The sequence below is a fragment of the Caretta caretta genome, chromosome 1 (genome assembly GCF_965140235.1).
Source record: "Caretta caretta isolate rCarCar2 chromosome 1, rCarCar1.hap1, whole genome shotgun sequence".
In the NCBI taxonomy this organism is placed as follows: domain Eukaryota; kingdom Metazoa; phylum Chordata; order Testudines; family Cheloniidae; genus Caretta; species Caretta caretta.
This window is the reverse complement of record NC_134206.1, coordinates 116,255,648-116,270,868: the sequence shown is the minus strand read 5'-3', so window position 1 is coordinate 116,270,868 and position 15,221 is coordinate 116,255,648. Positions and strand designations below refer to the sequence as shown.

Here is a 15,221-nt window from a genome sequence, read left to right as displayed (position 1 = left end):
GCATGAGCTTTCATGAGCTACAGCTCACTTCATCGGATGCATACCGTGGAAACTGCAGCAGATATTATATACACACAGAGATCATGAAACAATACCTCTTCCCACCCCACTGTCCTGCTGGTAATAGCTTATCTAAAGTGATCATCAAGTTGGGCCATTTCCAGCACAAATCCAGGTTTTCTCACCCTCCACCCCCCTACACACAAACTCACTCTCCTGCTGGTAATAGCCCATCCAAAGTGACAACTCTCTTCACAATGTGCATGATAATCAAGGTGGGCCATTTCCTGCACAAATCCAGGTTCTCTCACCCCCTCACCCCCCTCCAAAAACCACACACACAAACTCACTCTCCTGCTGGTAAAAGCTCATCCAAAGTGACCACTCTCCCTACAATATGCATGATAATCAAGGTGGGCCATTTCCAGCACAAATCCAGGTTTTCTCACCCCCCACCCCCATACACACACAAACTCACTCTCCTGCTGGTAATAGCTCATCCAAAGTGACCACTCTCCCTACAATGTGCATGGTAATCAAGGTGGGCCATGTCCAGCACAAATCCAGGCTCTCTCACCCCCCCCTTTCCCCCTCCCCCCCCCGGACACACACACACACACAAACTCACTCTCCTGCTGGCAATAGCTCATCCAAACTGACCACTCTCCAAGTTTAAATCCAAGTTTAACCAGAACATCTGGGGGGGGGGGGGAGGTAGGAAAAAACAAGGGGAAATAGGCTACCTTGCATAATGACTTAGCCACTCCCAGTCTCTATTTAAGCCTAAATTAATAGTGTCCAATTTGCAAATGAATTCCAATTCAGCAGTTTCTCGCTGGAGTCTGGATTTGAAGTTTTTTTGTTTTAAGATAGCGACCTTCATGTCTGTGATTGCGTGACCAGAGAGATTGAAGTGTTCTCCGACTGGTTTATGAATGTTATAATTCTTGACATCTGATTTGTGTCCATTTATTCTTTTACGTAGAGACTGTCCAGTTTGACCAATGTAAATGGCAGAGGGGCATTGCTGGCACATGATGGCATATATCACATTGGTGGATGTGCAGGTGAACGAGCCTCTATTAGTGTGGCTGATGTTATTAGGCCCTGTGATGGTGTCCCCTGAATAGATATGTGGGCACGGTTGGCAACGGGCTTTGTTGCAAGGATAAGTTCCTGGGTTAGTGGTTCTGTTGTGTGGTATGTGGTTGTTGGTGAGTATTTGCTTCAGGTTGCGGGGCTGTCTGTAGGCAAGGACTGGCCTGTCTCCCAAGATTTGTGAGAGTGTTGGGTCATCTTTCAGGATAGGTTGTAGATCCTTAATAATGCGTTGGAGGGGTTTTAGTTGGGGGCTGAAGGTGACAGCTAGTGGCGTTCTGTTATTTTCTTTGTTAGGCCTGTCCTGTAGTAGGTAACTTCTGGGAACTCTTCTGGCTCTATCAATCTGTTTCTTCACTTCCGCAGGTGGGTATTGTAGTTGTAAGAAAGCTTGACAGAGAAAATGCGATGAAGTGAGCTGTAGCTCACGAAAGCTCATGCTCAAATAAATTGGTTAGTCTCTAAGGTGCCACGAGTACTCCTTTTCTTTTTCCTGAGACAATGATGCCACAGAATCTCTAGGAGGGGAACTGTTCAGTTTCCAATACAAGTTAATCCTGTGTACTGAATATTTTCTATGGTATAACAAACACCTCAGACTGCTTTTATAGACCTGATGTCATTGCCCATCATCAGGGAAGGGAAAAGAAGTCTTCCATTTTAGGACGCATTTGGCAGTACATTTGCTGAACTTTTTCTTTTTCTTCCCTCATATACAGGACAGACCATTCCTGCCTTTAAACATCATACAGTGAAAACTTTCTTGTCTGTTTGAACCCACGTGAGTCTTTGTTGATTCTGATTCTTAACCGTCCTGATTGTATGTAGTGCTAATTACTGAGGTATTTTAGATACTGGCTGATTATTAAGATTAATAAAGTTGGGTGACATGTTCTTTTTCAATGCTGCCAAATGAATTCGTTACCAACTAATCCTCTTCTCAATATAGAATTTACCTTAGTCACTTGGAGGTATGATTAATTAAACTACAGGTCATGATCTCCTTTTTTTTTTCTTGTCACATAACATGTAAACAGGGGGACACTCAGTGAAATTAAATGGCATGAGATAGTACATTCAGATGCAATATAAGGAAATACTTTGTGCTGTGTGTGGTCAGCTTGTGGAATTTACTGCTACAGGTGGTCATTCAGACAGATATGGTTACTAGGTGGAAAAGAGCATTCACTAATTTTATTACCATAATTAATAAGCCCAATCCTGTATTCCTTGCACACCTAAGATTTATGCTAACTTTAATGGGAGTTCTGGTGTGCAGGGAATAAAATTTAGGGTCCTATTTGCTGTTGTATTAGCTAATAAAATAAGAGAAATCAGTGCTTAGGCGTCTGTCTATAAGCTAATCACCTGAGAGAGTCAGGAAGGAAATCAGTTCTCCATAGACAACAACATAGACGTTTGGCTTGGCCATTAGTTATTAGTTTTGTTTCCTTTGCTTCCTCTAAAGCATCATATACTGGCCATTGCCATTTTAATGGAGTATATGGTTTGGGCTGGTATGGCAAATCTTCTCTTTCTGTGACATATATACACGTACATACAGAGAGAGAGAGAGAGACTGAAAATAGGTTGAGACTGAGACATTCATCACTGATGAATTATGGTTATTGTAAAGGTGTGGCCATCTCCTGGATGCCTCCTCAGCGCAGCTCTGCACATGGCCCCTTCCCTCAGTTTCTCTCAGTTCCTCAGATATACTCACTACAGACTTATTGTTAAAAGTCCCACTACTATAAATCAAAATCCATCCAGCGCAGTCCAGACAGTACATTCATCCCAACAGTCCAACCTCAAATACGGCTCTGACATCTCTCAGCATGCCCCCAAGTACAGCTCCAGCATCTCTCACCAGTCCTCCCCGCACCGTGTTTTCTTCCCAAGTAGGGTTCCAGCTTCTGCCTTTAAACATCAGGGGGCTCACCCCTCCATCACTCCCCAGCCTTCAGCCCCCTCAAAGAGCCAGCGGGCATCTCCATCTGCTGCTATCAGCCTCCAACCCTCTCTGGCCATGGTTTTCTCGCCTGGGGTGTTTTATAGGTGACCCCCTGACTGCCTTCTGCTTTCTCCAGCCTGACCTGGCTCCCCTATTCAACCAGGCAACTTTCACCATTAGCTCTGTCAGGCGCATCCCCTCCCTGAAGCTCTTGGCCTAGCTCTGCTCTTCCTCTGAGTTCTCTTTACTCTCAGAGCTCTCTCCCTGTCTAAACACTGGGTTCTGAACTCCCTAAGCTCTCGCTCAGGATCCTGGACTCTGGGTTCTGAACTCCCTTTGCCAGCTTCTTAACTCTCATTTATAACTCCCAGAAGCACCTCCGCCCCCCTCATTACACCAAACTAGGGTGCACGTGAAACAGGAGCATTAAACCCAATTTCATTTATGGGCCAGCTACATTGTTACAGTCACTAAAGTGAAAACTTCCCATTTTTAATAGTGTGAATAAAAACGAGCTTCATAGCCTTTCTTGTTAGCAATCTGTGCATTCCTCAGTCATTTCAAAATGGCAGAGGCATGCTATAGTGTGACAGTTAAGCTGAAGAAGCACTTGATTGCCCTGAACTGTTTTTATAGCTGGCATATCATTGATTGTTGAGGCCCTTGTTCATTAATGGCAATGGCAGGGTACTCTGATTATTATTTATTCAGTCACAATGGTGTGACCTAGAATAAGTTTGTATTTAATCCTGTAAAAAATTTAGAATTATTATGTTTAGATATTTTAATCTTTGTAAAGTAAGGAGTCCGCTCATAATCTAATTGTTTTTATTTATTATTGTGTTTGTCATTTTACAGAAGAGTTCAGAGTAGGGGCCTGCCTGTGTTGTTTTGTTCTCAATCCACATTAAAAGATTTCATACCCCCAAAAAATCTTTCTTCTCAATTATGAAAATACTTTCCTGATCTCATTAAGCCCAGATAAAAAGATTAAGTGGTGTTTTTGCTTTTTATTTGTGACAATACAAATTAGACACACCTATGACAAACTAATTACTATGTTTATATTTTTTGTACAGAACAAGCTTGTTAACTGTGAACATGAAGAGATGAAGTAAGCAAAAACAAAGAGAAGAGAGGAAGGCCTTGCTGCTATTATTGTCTATGATATTATACACACACACGCTACGTGCTAATGTATTCTGTCTTGCTCTCTTCTCCTCCTCCCTTCCCCCCCACTTGAGGATCAATGGAGGAATAGGGAGGAAGATACACAGATTAGACAGACATGTTTGTCTACTAATAAGGTAGATTTCAGGTTAAATAAAATCTGTAAAAACAAAAGTAATTTTTAGGAGATTAGACAAATCTATAATAGTTGTCACCTGAAAACACTAGAAACAGAGCTTATTTTTAACAGTGTTTATTTTAATTTATGATATTGAAATAGGACCAGTATAGTATCAAGAGACAGACTGTGAAAACCCTTACTCATGTTGAATACTACCTTACCCCTCCTATAGTCCCAGTGAAGTTATTCATGTGAGTAACTATTCAATGAGGTGAGTCAGAGATTCACAATCTTAATTTTTATACTTACTGGGTGGTGACTTGAGCATTCAAACACTCGTGCAAACTGCAGTGTCTTCCAATGCTGTACACTTTATGGCTATAATCAATGTCATCCCCTAGGTTTAACCGTGGAAGTGTGTATTTGAAATTACTTACAATTTTAATCATTGTGATTGTTACTCAGTATTGCATCACATTTCACACAGGGAAATGAGAACAGTGTAAATCACTTGGAATAATTGTAACCAGATAGAAACAACTGTTTTTTTGTCAAAATGGTTGAAGTGTATTGGCATTTGGGGGGCTAGGATTAGACACAAAGAGAACTATTTGTTGTTCCCTCCACTTCCTGTCTCTACCACCACATTTTCTCCCCTTTGCATGCCAAGGTGTAAATCTGGGTTCCAACCCTGCAACTTGGGAGTCAGTCAGCCTCTTGGCAAGCACAGGGATCCACCTACTTGCTCAACTTGCAGGACTGGGACCTTGGAGTACATATATATAGCGGGTCAGAAATGTGTACACTGCTTGTATCCTCCACTCCTTTTCCACACAGTGCAGTCCAGTACAATCTGCACCATTGATTCAGCAAAAATATTCTGATCTAGCTAACCTGCCTTTTTTTATTCATAGCTTAGCCATACAATATAAACAGAAATGGAACTTTCTATCTGCCTTACATTGAGCTATAGGAAAAGGGCTTCAGAATCATTTCTTTGGATCAAGAGACAGAAAGAGGCACCAGATCTGAAAGGTGCCTAAAAATCAGGTGCACTTGAAAGGAGAGGGTCTAGTAGAGCAATGGATGAAAAAATTCATTCCGCTCAAAAAGAGTGGGCTAAAGGGCAGAGAGAGAGCAAGACAAAAAAAGCTATAGAGAAAAGTGGAGCGAGAACAAAGAGAAAATGAAATTCTTCTTTTTACTTAAATTTATGGTGGAGATTGTATTTAGCAACCAACCCAACTAATTGTTGTAGCCATTTGGAGTTGTAGCCAAAGCAACCTCACAAATAGCTCTCCCCTTCCCAAATTATGGACTCCCCTCATTTGGAAGGGGCAGGATGCAGGCATCTCCCTGCAATTTTTCATTTCATTTTTGGTTATCATAGATATTCCCTTTGGTGTATAGCCAAATCCTCAAGACCTCAAGGATCAAAACTTCCATTGACTGTGGTTTTTAATGTCAATGTTTTTAATGGGATTGGGCCAGTTAATCACTCAGTATGAACAAAACAGTATATTGCCATAACTAATTGACTCTGAAATGTTGTTATCATTCAGCGTTTATTGTCCAAACGCTAGTATTTTTTGTAAATCTATAATGCATATAAAATGTAATTCTATATGACGTTCACTCATAGCAATGCTATTTCCAAGCTCCAAAGAGTTTTGATAGAAAATTTTTAATGAGCCCAAATACCCACCCTTTGCACATGGTGAGCTATATTCAACACTGACATAAAACCTGTGCGGTTATGTACGCTTAAAGAAAGTCTGTGCAACGAGTCAGTTATGATATTACATTTATGTGAACAATTCGGTGGACAAAGTCAGAAACACAAGTGGTGCAGTAGTAAGTACAGTATGATCAGTTCTCTCAAAGCGCCTCATCCATCACATTAAGCTACTGGAGAGTCTTCCATTGTCTTTAGTAGGCTTTGGATGAGGTCTGAAATCCAAAATAACTCACACTGTTTGTGTTTGTTGGGTTACATCCACACTAAAACCTTAAAAATCAGGAAAGTGGTTGAAATACTATTCTAATTTTAGCATTCAAAGATTAAATTTGTCCGTTGCCATGTTGTATCACAGAGATGCCACTGATGTCAGAAGATTTAGGAAATTCGTTGCTGGAACCATTTCTCCTCCTATATGGAGATACTTCACTAATCTTGTTTTCTTCTTGTAGTTGATTCTTTTAGAGATATATATATTTTTGGGCAAGATATTAGGAATGTGGGACAGTGCCGTGACAACTCTGGAGGACCAGAGCTTGCTGAGGTGGGAACCACTGTGTGGAAGTGGGGCATGTGTAGGGGGCTGGGGAAGTGCCTTGTCTCATAGAAGCAGAAGGACTAGAGATGCCTCAGGTATCAGAAATTACACCAAATCTGAAATTCCCTAAACTTTCCAAACATCAGCACTTATCCACACACCTACAGTGTCCATCTCTAGTCAAAATGGAGAGATCTGAATTGAATATTAGTAGCTCTATACAGCTTCACAGTAGAATTAAGGTAAATCATGGATGCCATCCAACATGCAAAAGGAAAACATTGGACCTTTATTTCCCTAGTAGAAATTCCAGTTGACTTCATTAGAATCCATGAAATTTTCTCTACAGGATCAATAGTCCCAGGAACCAATAGCCCAATAGAGCCATTGCTCTGTTCCAAATTTTCTGTTTTATAATTTCATATATAAATTCACACTAACATTGGGAAGCACCAGGGCAGATTAATGAGTTTTATGAGGAAGTTGAAGCCTGACTGTCTAGGTAGGTACAGAGCGTCCCATCTCTACAGTAGCTGAGTGCCTCCCAAACATTAGTGGATTTAGCCTCAAATATCCCTCCTTTTCCATTTCACAAATGAGGAACAGAGACATGACGTAGGTTGCCCCAGGAAATCAGTGTTGGAGCCCAAAACTGAAACCAGATCCCCTGATTCCCAGTCCTGTTGCACAAAGTCATCCTTTGCCAGTGGTGAGGGGGGAGCACAAGCAGCACCAACCAACTGCAGAAGCCTTTAACATGTTTCATTGCTGAGTGCCAGTGATGGAGCCTGCAGATGATGTAATCCTCTCCTATTGGCCCACAGAGAGTGTGATGTTGCCTGCTGTGATCCTGGCCCAGCAACCCTGCAAGATCTCACTGACTTGTCTTTCAGTAAACTGCAAACATAAAAATTGGTTCTTATTGTGGTTTGCTGAAGATCTGATTAGCAAGGTTATACTCCGTGTGTGTATGCATTTATGTATGTATATGTGGATACAAATATATATTTAAATAGGTGTATGCATAAATATACATTAATGCACACAGAGGCTTAAATATGCACGTATTTTATCTTTAAAAACTACAGATGCACACAAATAAAAAGATTTTGATTTTTTTTAAATGGACTTTCTACGTGAAATGTGAAATCAGTAATGCTCACGTGGTCACAGGCTGCTAAATAATTAATCAATAGCAGCAGTGTGGCAGTTTGAAATGTAAATGTGATGGATGAAGGTGTGATGCTTGTCATCAAGTAGAAAATGATGTGACTGGAATGGATAACCTCCAGTACCTGCTGACTGGGAAAAGCTTGGACACAAAGATAAAGTAAAGCCATCAGACAGTAGCTCCGGCAACCCCTAATTCTTGCCTTTGACCCACAGTTCACTTTCATGTCCCTGTCCCAGAAGAGATGTTTAAAAAAATGATGAAGAGAGGTCTTGGGGTGAGGAAGGGGAGAGAAAACCATCTAAAGAAATGTTACCTGACAAGGCTTCAGGCTACATATTTGAGAACCCTTCTTTTTTCTTTATGTTCTCCTTCTTCCATTCAAAAAAAAAAATGGAAGCTTCTTTTTTCTTTCCTTTTTTCCCAAATTCTCTAGAGCCGTTCCTGCAAGTGGTTCTGTGACTCGGAAACTGACAACAGCTGCATGCAAAGGAACAAAGAATGAGACTGACAATTTGGACTGTGAGCAGGTGAGAGAGACACCTCTTACTTATCAAACTAGGCTGTAAAAAATTGCTCTTTTTACTCAGTGTACTAGAAATAGACCTGATTTAACTAGGCATTGATCCAAATTATTTATTTGTGCCAAGATGTGATGCTAATTGAATTTTTAGGTCAACTAGTTGTCTGTAGCTTCTCCATTCAACTACTGTAAGGGAAGTATAGCTCTAAATTGGAAAGAGGGAAATCCTCTTTCAGAATCATTATTGTACATTATTCTACAGGAGAATTTATGCCACTATGGTAAAGGGTCTACAAGAATGTCCACCAAAGAGTATGTTTTCTGGGAGTTTATAACTTTGTCTGTCTGTCCAGAAACGTGATGTACTAGGGCTCAGCCAGGGAGAAATGTATTTTTGTAAATTAATAATAAATTATTTTTATCTATTTCTCCATTTTAGAAATGCAAGACTGCACATAGTGTTTACCAGTTTGGTTGCTTTTTTTTTCCCCTATAAGTCAAAATTACATTTTATTGTAAAGTACATTTTGAGTGGTCACAATCTGAACGAGGCTCTTTTACTTTTAAAAAAAAATCAAACGTCCACTCTTTTAAGCAAATGAATAAATGTGATGACTTCACATTATATGGATGTTTTAGACTGTTCTGAAGTCTACATTGGTAAATATCCATTTTAGGTGGAAGCTAAAAGTATTTATATAATAGGCCACTGAGGTACAAAAATAGCTTTTATAGTTTTTTAGGCACAAAGAGTATATAAATATATGCAATTAAGAGTTCTTTAAAAATCTGTAAATACTGTACATATTTTACCATTGTAATGGCTTCAGTAGCCAACATTCATGAGTTAATTCTCATATACTTCCGTGAAAGATTATCTTTTCTTTTTTTCCTTTTCTGTGATTTTAAAATTATCTTTATATTATCATTATACAAAAGAAATAAGGAAATGAGGAAATACAGAAGTTATTTATACAGAAGTAAAAGAGCCTAGTTTAAATTTAAAAAGCCAAGATTTCAGAGGCTACACTAAAACAGAAAGTCTATTTTACTCTTTTCCATAATAAATATTTCATTTTTACATTGGGCCAGATCCTCAGCTGGTGTAGCTCTCTTGAAGTCAGTGACCTTCAATGTATTGCCAGCTAGCTAGCTGTGCTATTTACAGAACACCAAACACTTCAGTATCTAAGCACTGATTTTTCTGCTCATAGGTCCTTTCCATATATAGGAGTAATACTGTTGGTTGATATGGAGTTAAGCTTTGATCTTAATTTTCTGGCATTTTAATACAATCCTTTAGTTTTATAGATCCAGGGCCTGATTCTTGTTTACGCTAAGGCATCTTTACACAACTTTTGCATTTACGTTTATACCCTTTAAGGTCCTTTTATATTGCCAGAGTGATGTAAAGGTGTCTTCATGTAAATGAGAATCAGGCCTCTGGAACTTTGTGATGGTTTTGATTTGACAAGCACAAGGATATGGTTACCATACAAATTGTGTATTTTCTGAAGGATATGCTCTTACATTTGACAGCCTCTTAAAGATAGCTGGCGTAACGGTCTAATATCGGGTGTTGCTGGTCTGTCTCTCCACACCATATTAGCAACATTTGTTGCTTTCAGGACTCCCTTCTGTTTCGGCAGTTGTATTGCAATTAATACAATTATATTAATGTCGCTTGATGCAACAGTTTATTTTATGTGTAGTTTTCAAAACTGTTTTTTCTTTAGTAAAAAATTAAAACACATACATCCATAGTTCTCAACAAGGAGATTTCCCATCTACAGGGCCACTGTCTGTCCTCAGATGCACACATAGAGTTCCAGTTGGTTCCAGTGGGGACTCTGTGCTTATCTGAGGACTGAATTTCACCATTAGTTTCTAATCTGATGGAAAGGCACTATCTCAGGAGAGTGCTATCACTGAGTTTATTTATATCTATACATGTGCTTCTAGTGAGCCACTCACCATGATATCTAAGGCGGTAATGCTGGGTTCAGAAATAAAATACTCCACCAATCTAGGAGCTCAGCTCCATAGTTTTGCATCTGCATATTAGTAGTAGTAGTAATAGTAATAATAATAATTTGTATTGTAGTAGCACCTAAAGGCCCCAACAGTCAGGGCCCAATTTTGCTTGGCCCTGTACAAACACATCACAGAAAGGCAGTTCCTGTCCTAAAGAGCTTATTATCTAAGTTATGTAATGTAATAAGTGTAATGTATATGTACGTGTTGTTTTTCCTATGGGTCTCCTTGTAAGATACCAGGTGCATCATTTGCCCACTTTGCTCATACTGATGGGAGTGAAACGTGATGCTATGGATCTCCCAAACCAGAGAGTTTTGTTTCTCCTCAAGGATTATACCAAATCAACCATATTTCATCATGAGGAATAACTGCTTTAACCCACAGTTGATTTCATATGGCATATTTCACTAGTATGCCTTCTGAAAATCCTTGCAAAATACACTATAGACCTAAAGCATGATCTCCTTTTCCGAAATGAATGGCTTTGATTACTGGTGTATTCATTTTGTAAAAGGTACAAAAGGATACAAATGTGCCTTTCTATTTCATGTAATGCCAAAGGAAGACCTTATTGCCCTTTTATTTCAATTCCCCCAATCTGAAAAATAAAAACATGAGTTGATTATATGTTTTTTACCATTAAATGCATTATTGCTTTTGTGTTTTGACATTTAATTCCTCTTACCAAAATACATGGTAGGAATTAAAAAGTTGAAACCTTTTATGGGTCTGATGTACAATTCCCTTCTGTGTATTTCAATAAGAGAAACAAAACAATAAAACCTTAAAGCAGGTAACAGTGAAACCCTCTGAAAATGAAGTCTTTTTCACACTGAACAACCTAACTATGGTCCCAGTCTTACCATCCTTATTCAGGCCAAAGTCTCTTTGAAATGAGTGGAAGTTTGGAATGAGTCAAAGCTGAATAGGATCTGCAGCTTTGAGCCTATAGCTGTAACTGTGCACTGAGGAGCAGATTTAAGGGTTACTGGCCAGTCTGCAAATGAATTTTGGAGGCCAAATGACAGGGTCTGCCCTGGAGCTTAAGAGGATTTGACCGGAGGCTGAGAGGAGTGGCTGTGGGGAGCAAGCCATCAGGTACAGCTCTGCCAGTGCTGAAGCAGGCAGGCAGGTGTGCAATGTTTGGGTGGCGTTGCTGTGCCAGCTTCAGGGGAGCAAGCAGCCTGTCCCCTCCCTTTTCTTCTGCCCCAGCCTTTTCTCTTCTTGTGCTGTATTCTCTCCCTCCTTTCTCCTGTTCTTTTAGTTTCTCCTTCCCTCCCTCCCTCTTGTGCTCTCTTCCTCCTCTGTCTCTTACTCCTTTCCTTTCAGCTCCTCACTCCTTCCACTGGCTCCTTACCTTGTCCTCCCCTTCAGTGCTACCCAAACTCCTCTGCCTCTCTCCACTCCACCTTCCATTCTCACTCACTGTGTATTCTGTACCCCTGACGTCCCTTCCATACACACCCTCCATCACTATCACCCCTCCCTCAGATGTGCACGCACCTCCTTCCATACACCCCACAAAGAGACATTCTGCCATGCTTTCACTCCCACACACACTGCTGCCCACTCAACCCAACACACTTTGAATTTTCCCCCCTCTCCTCAAGCCAGGATATGAAGGAGGGCACAATTTTCTCTCCTCCACGCCAGAAGAGGGGTCTGAGACTGATGTAAGGGATAATATCTGAGCTAGCCAGAGTGGAGGGAGCAGGGAAGAGAGACTCACTCAATGCAGGGAGAGCAGCTGATCAAGTAGCCAGCTGGGAGGCTGGCAGTGAGGGTGAAGGGGCACAGAGTTAGCCGGAGCCAACAGTGTCGGACAGCAAGAAGAGAAAGACTTGGAACCCAAAGTGATCAGGGAAGAGCTATTCTGGCCATCTTTGATCTAAGAGTTATAGCTTCCCAAGATCACAGCAACTCAGATTGCATTAGAGATCGGGGTCTGGTTGGTTAGCTACTACTCATGCTGCCCCTGAGATCCTCCGCTGTTTGAGCTTCTCAGCGCAATAAAACAATTTGGGATTTCCATGCCTTAACAAACAGATTGCATTGTGAGTTCACCCATGGATGTAAAGGTGTAGTTTCCAACTATCAGTTCCACTTGTGTGCTCACAATTCCGCCTGCAGCACCAGTACTTTCTGTGGATGTGGGGAGAGCTCACACGAAATTATGGGTAAATAAGCAGAAGCTGAGTTCTAGCACTGAAAATCAAATCCCTAGTAAATAATCCTGATTACAGACATCAGGAGGAATAGGACCTAGGCCCTTCAGCAGGGAAACACAGGCATATGCCACTTGAGTTGAGGACTTTAAGCTGATGGTAGTAGTAGGCTTTCATCCCTTCTGTAGTCCATCCTCTAAACAAGTCTTGTGATTAAAGCATGAGACTGAGAATCTAAAGATCTGGAGTCTGTTTCTGCCATTAGCTTTTCCACAGACCAGCGATGTAATCTTGGACAAGTCTTTTGGTCTCTCTGTGCCTTAGTTTCCCCATCCAGGGATAATAACTACCTCAGTGAGCTGTTGCAAAACTAAATATATTCATATTGGTAAGGTGCTTTGATATTCTCAGAGAAGAAGGTGCTATAGAAGTGCAAATAACTATTATCAATGAAGTCAGTGTGACCAAAGTCTTCATTGAGTTGTTTTGGATATTGTATTTCTTCTACACTCCTTTCTTACTAATAAGGAGATTAATTAATGCAGAACACATAGGTATCTCTGTCTCCACAGATTACACAATGGATTTTGAGTCATTCCTCCTCATTTCTTTTTCTGGAGACAACAGTGTCTAACAACTGCTGAATTTACTGCTGCTTATCTTGAAAGGGAGCTATTACTCAAAATGTGGAACTTGGGAGCAGGGATTTCAGTTCAAATGGAAATTTTATGGAACAGATTTCACCCTATCGTCCAGAAGTAAATGTCAGCACTCTCCATAGTTTGAAACTTGCTGTTTGTTCAGCCCCAGAAATCAGGTGATGAACCAGAACTTCAGCCCCTCAGAAACCAAACACTTTATGCTTCAGAGAAGTTGGCTGGGTTTTTTTGTTTTGTTTTGTTTTTGTTTTTTACTTTTTTATAATTTTGATAGGTGATATTTTGTTCTGTGGTGAGATTTAATGTGTGTCGCTGTGGAACAATTTCAATTGTCAAAAACAACAACAACAAAAAGCAATATTTCTCAAGAAAAAGCTTCAAAGGTTTCAGATCTTTTTAAAATGTTTCTGCTTTATTTTGACGTGGCATAAAAGTTTTGTATGCATTCTCGCATCCACTATTGTGACAGCTGTATTTAATGAGTGCAAAATGATCAGAAAAACAGCCTTTACTGTGGGTTGCCGTTGCCAGATGATGACAGGATAGAGGCAGTACTGTAATGAGAGAAGCAGCAAAGTAGTTCACGCATCTACGGATGAGGTATTTCCATCCCAGTCATCTAGGTGTACCCTTTGAAAGTACCGCATTGGTCATGTTACCTGGAAGGTTCAACCAGTTTTCTTTCCGTGTAAAGCCTGAATGTTTAAAATTAAACTGCATGTTCGTAGCTTGAGGTCATGAAGGTATTGACTGTGATATGTTATTTGTGAGTAAAACACTGAGCTCCTCTAAGAGAAAAAATAAAGTCCCAGTTCTGTCTATAAATACAGGCTTTTCCATAACAGTGATACTGAGCACAAAACATAATCAGTGGAGATATAAGAAATGAAACATTACACACTTAGTTTGCTTCCTAATAATTATGCATATTTAATATCAGAGAAATTTAGACAAAACTGGAAGCAGTATAAATTATATCTAAGTGGATGTAGAGCATTTAGGGTTGTTGTTGTTTTTTCAAAGCTACGTCTTTCCTGACTTCCTCTGGTGACTGTTAGCTTATCGTGCCTTTGTACAAGAGATCTAAGTATCTCATTCTCTCTTGTGTCTCCATATGGTACCATTTCCCAGCTTCCCTCGGTCATGAGATGACAGCAAGAATGGATTGTCAAACTGGACCGTTATGACAATTTACTCTGGGGGAAAAAAATCCTGTGGGTGTTTAAAAGCTTTACTGTAAGTTATATTTGATTAATTTATGCTTCTACTGACAAATAATTAGGTCAGCAATTAATTTTAAAATGCAAATGTGCTACAGGCCTTCATGTTTTAAGAAATACTTACCCTTTGTCGTAGGTTTGTACTTGTGTTAAAGTCTTACTGGATATAGTTGGGTGAAAGAATGAAATTATGTTTTGTAATAGTTTGTTTACTTGATTTTTTAGCAAATATTGATGGCAAATGTTTGTTTGGGAAGAATCATGTGTGGTGGAATTTAGTGGAATAACGCAACCTAGCAGTGTAGTAAAGAATCATCCATCTAAAACAAATATTTTTACACATGTCTGCTGCCAAATATTTGTCTACCTGGGTGGATCAGACACAGACAGTCAGACAGTGATATCAGTAGCAGAGGGCTTTGTCAAAGTCTTACATGCCTGCTTATGTGTCCTAAAAAAACAGAAAGGAAAATGTACTTAATAACACTACTAGTTTTGTTCATAGAGTGCCTATCTACCACTATATCTTGGGGGCTTTATAATAAAACAAATACAGATTAAAGGCCCAATCCTGCCTAAGTGAAGCTAACTGGAGCTTTGCTATGGCCCTTTAGGAGACAATGGCCTTTAAGACTGGGTCTTACATAACTGAAACATACAATATTTTATAAACTATTCAAAATTAATATGAAGTCATAAATAAAAGTCAACATCCCATGCCTGAAGTCAATGACCTTCACCAATTAACAGGTGTTTTAAATCCACTTAATAGAGGTTACTTTTGTGGTAAAAAAGGAGGGCACTCCATAGCCTCCTCACTATAGTGG

The 15,221-nt window shown here is 39.9% G+C and overlaps 1 long non-coding RNA gene across 3 annotated transcripts in view; it reads right to left on the bottom strand.

Annotated features, from left to right (window-relative positions):
- The window catches only part of LOC125639678 (uncharacterized), a 96,375-nt gene that overhangs the window by 25,095 nt on the left and 56,059 nt on the right, over nt 1–15,221 (bottom strand). For all 3 annotated transcript variants that reach the window (XR_007357555.2, XR_012669222.1, XR_012669215.1), the window contains exon 3: nt 8,107–8,270. This is a non-coding gene — a long non-coding RNA (uncharacterized LOC125639678). The remainder of the gene's footprint in view (nt 1–8,106; nt 8,271–15,221) is intronic.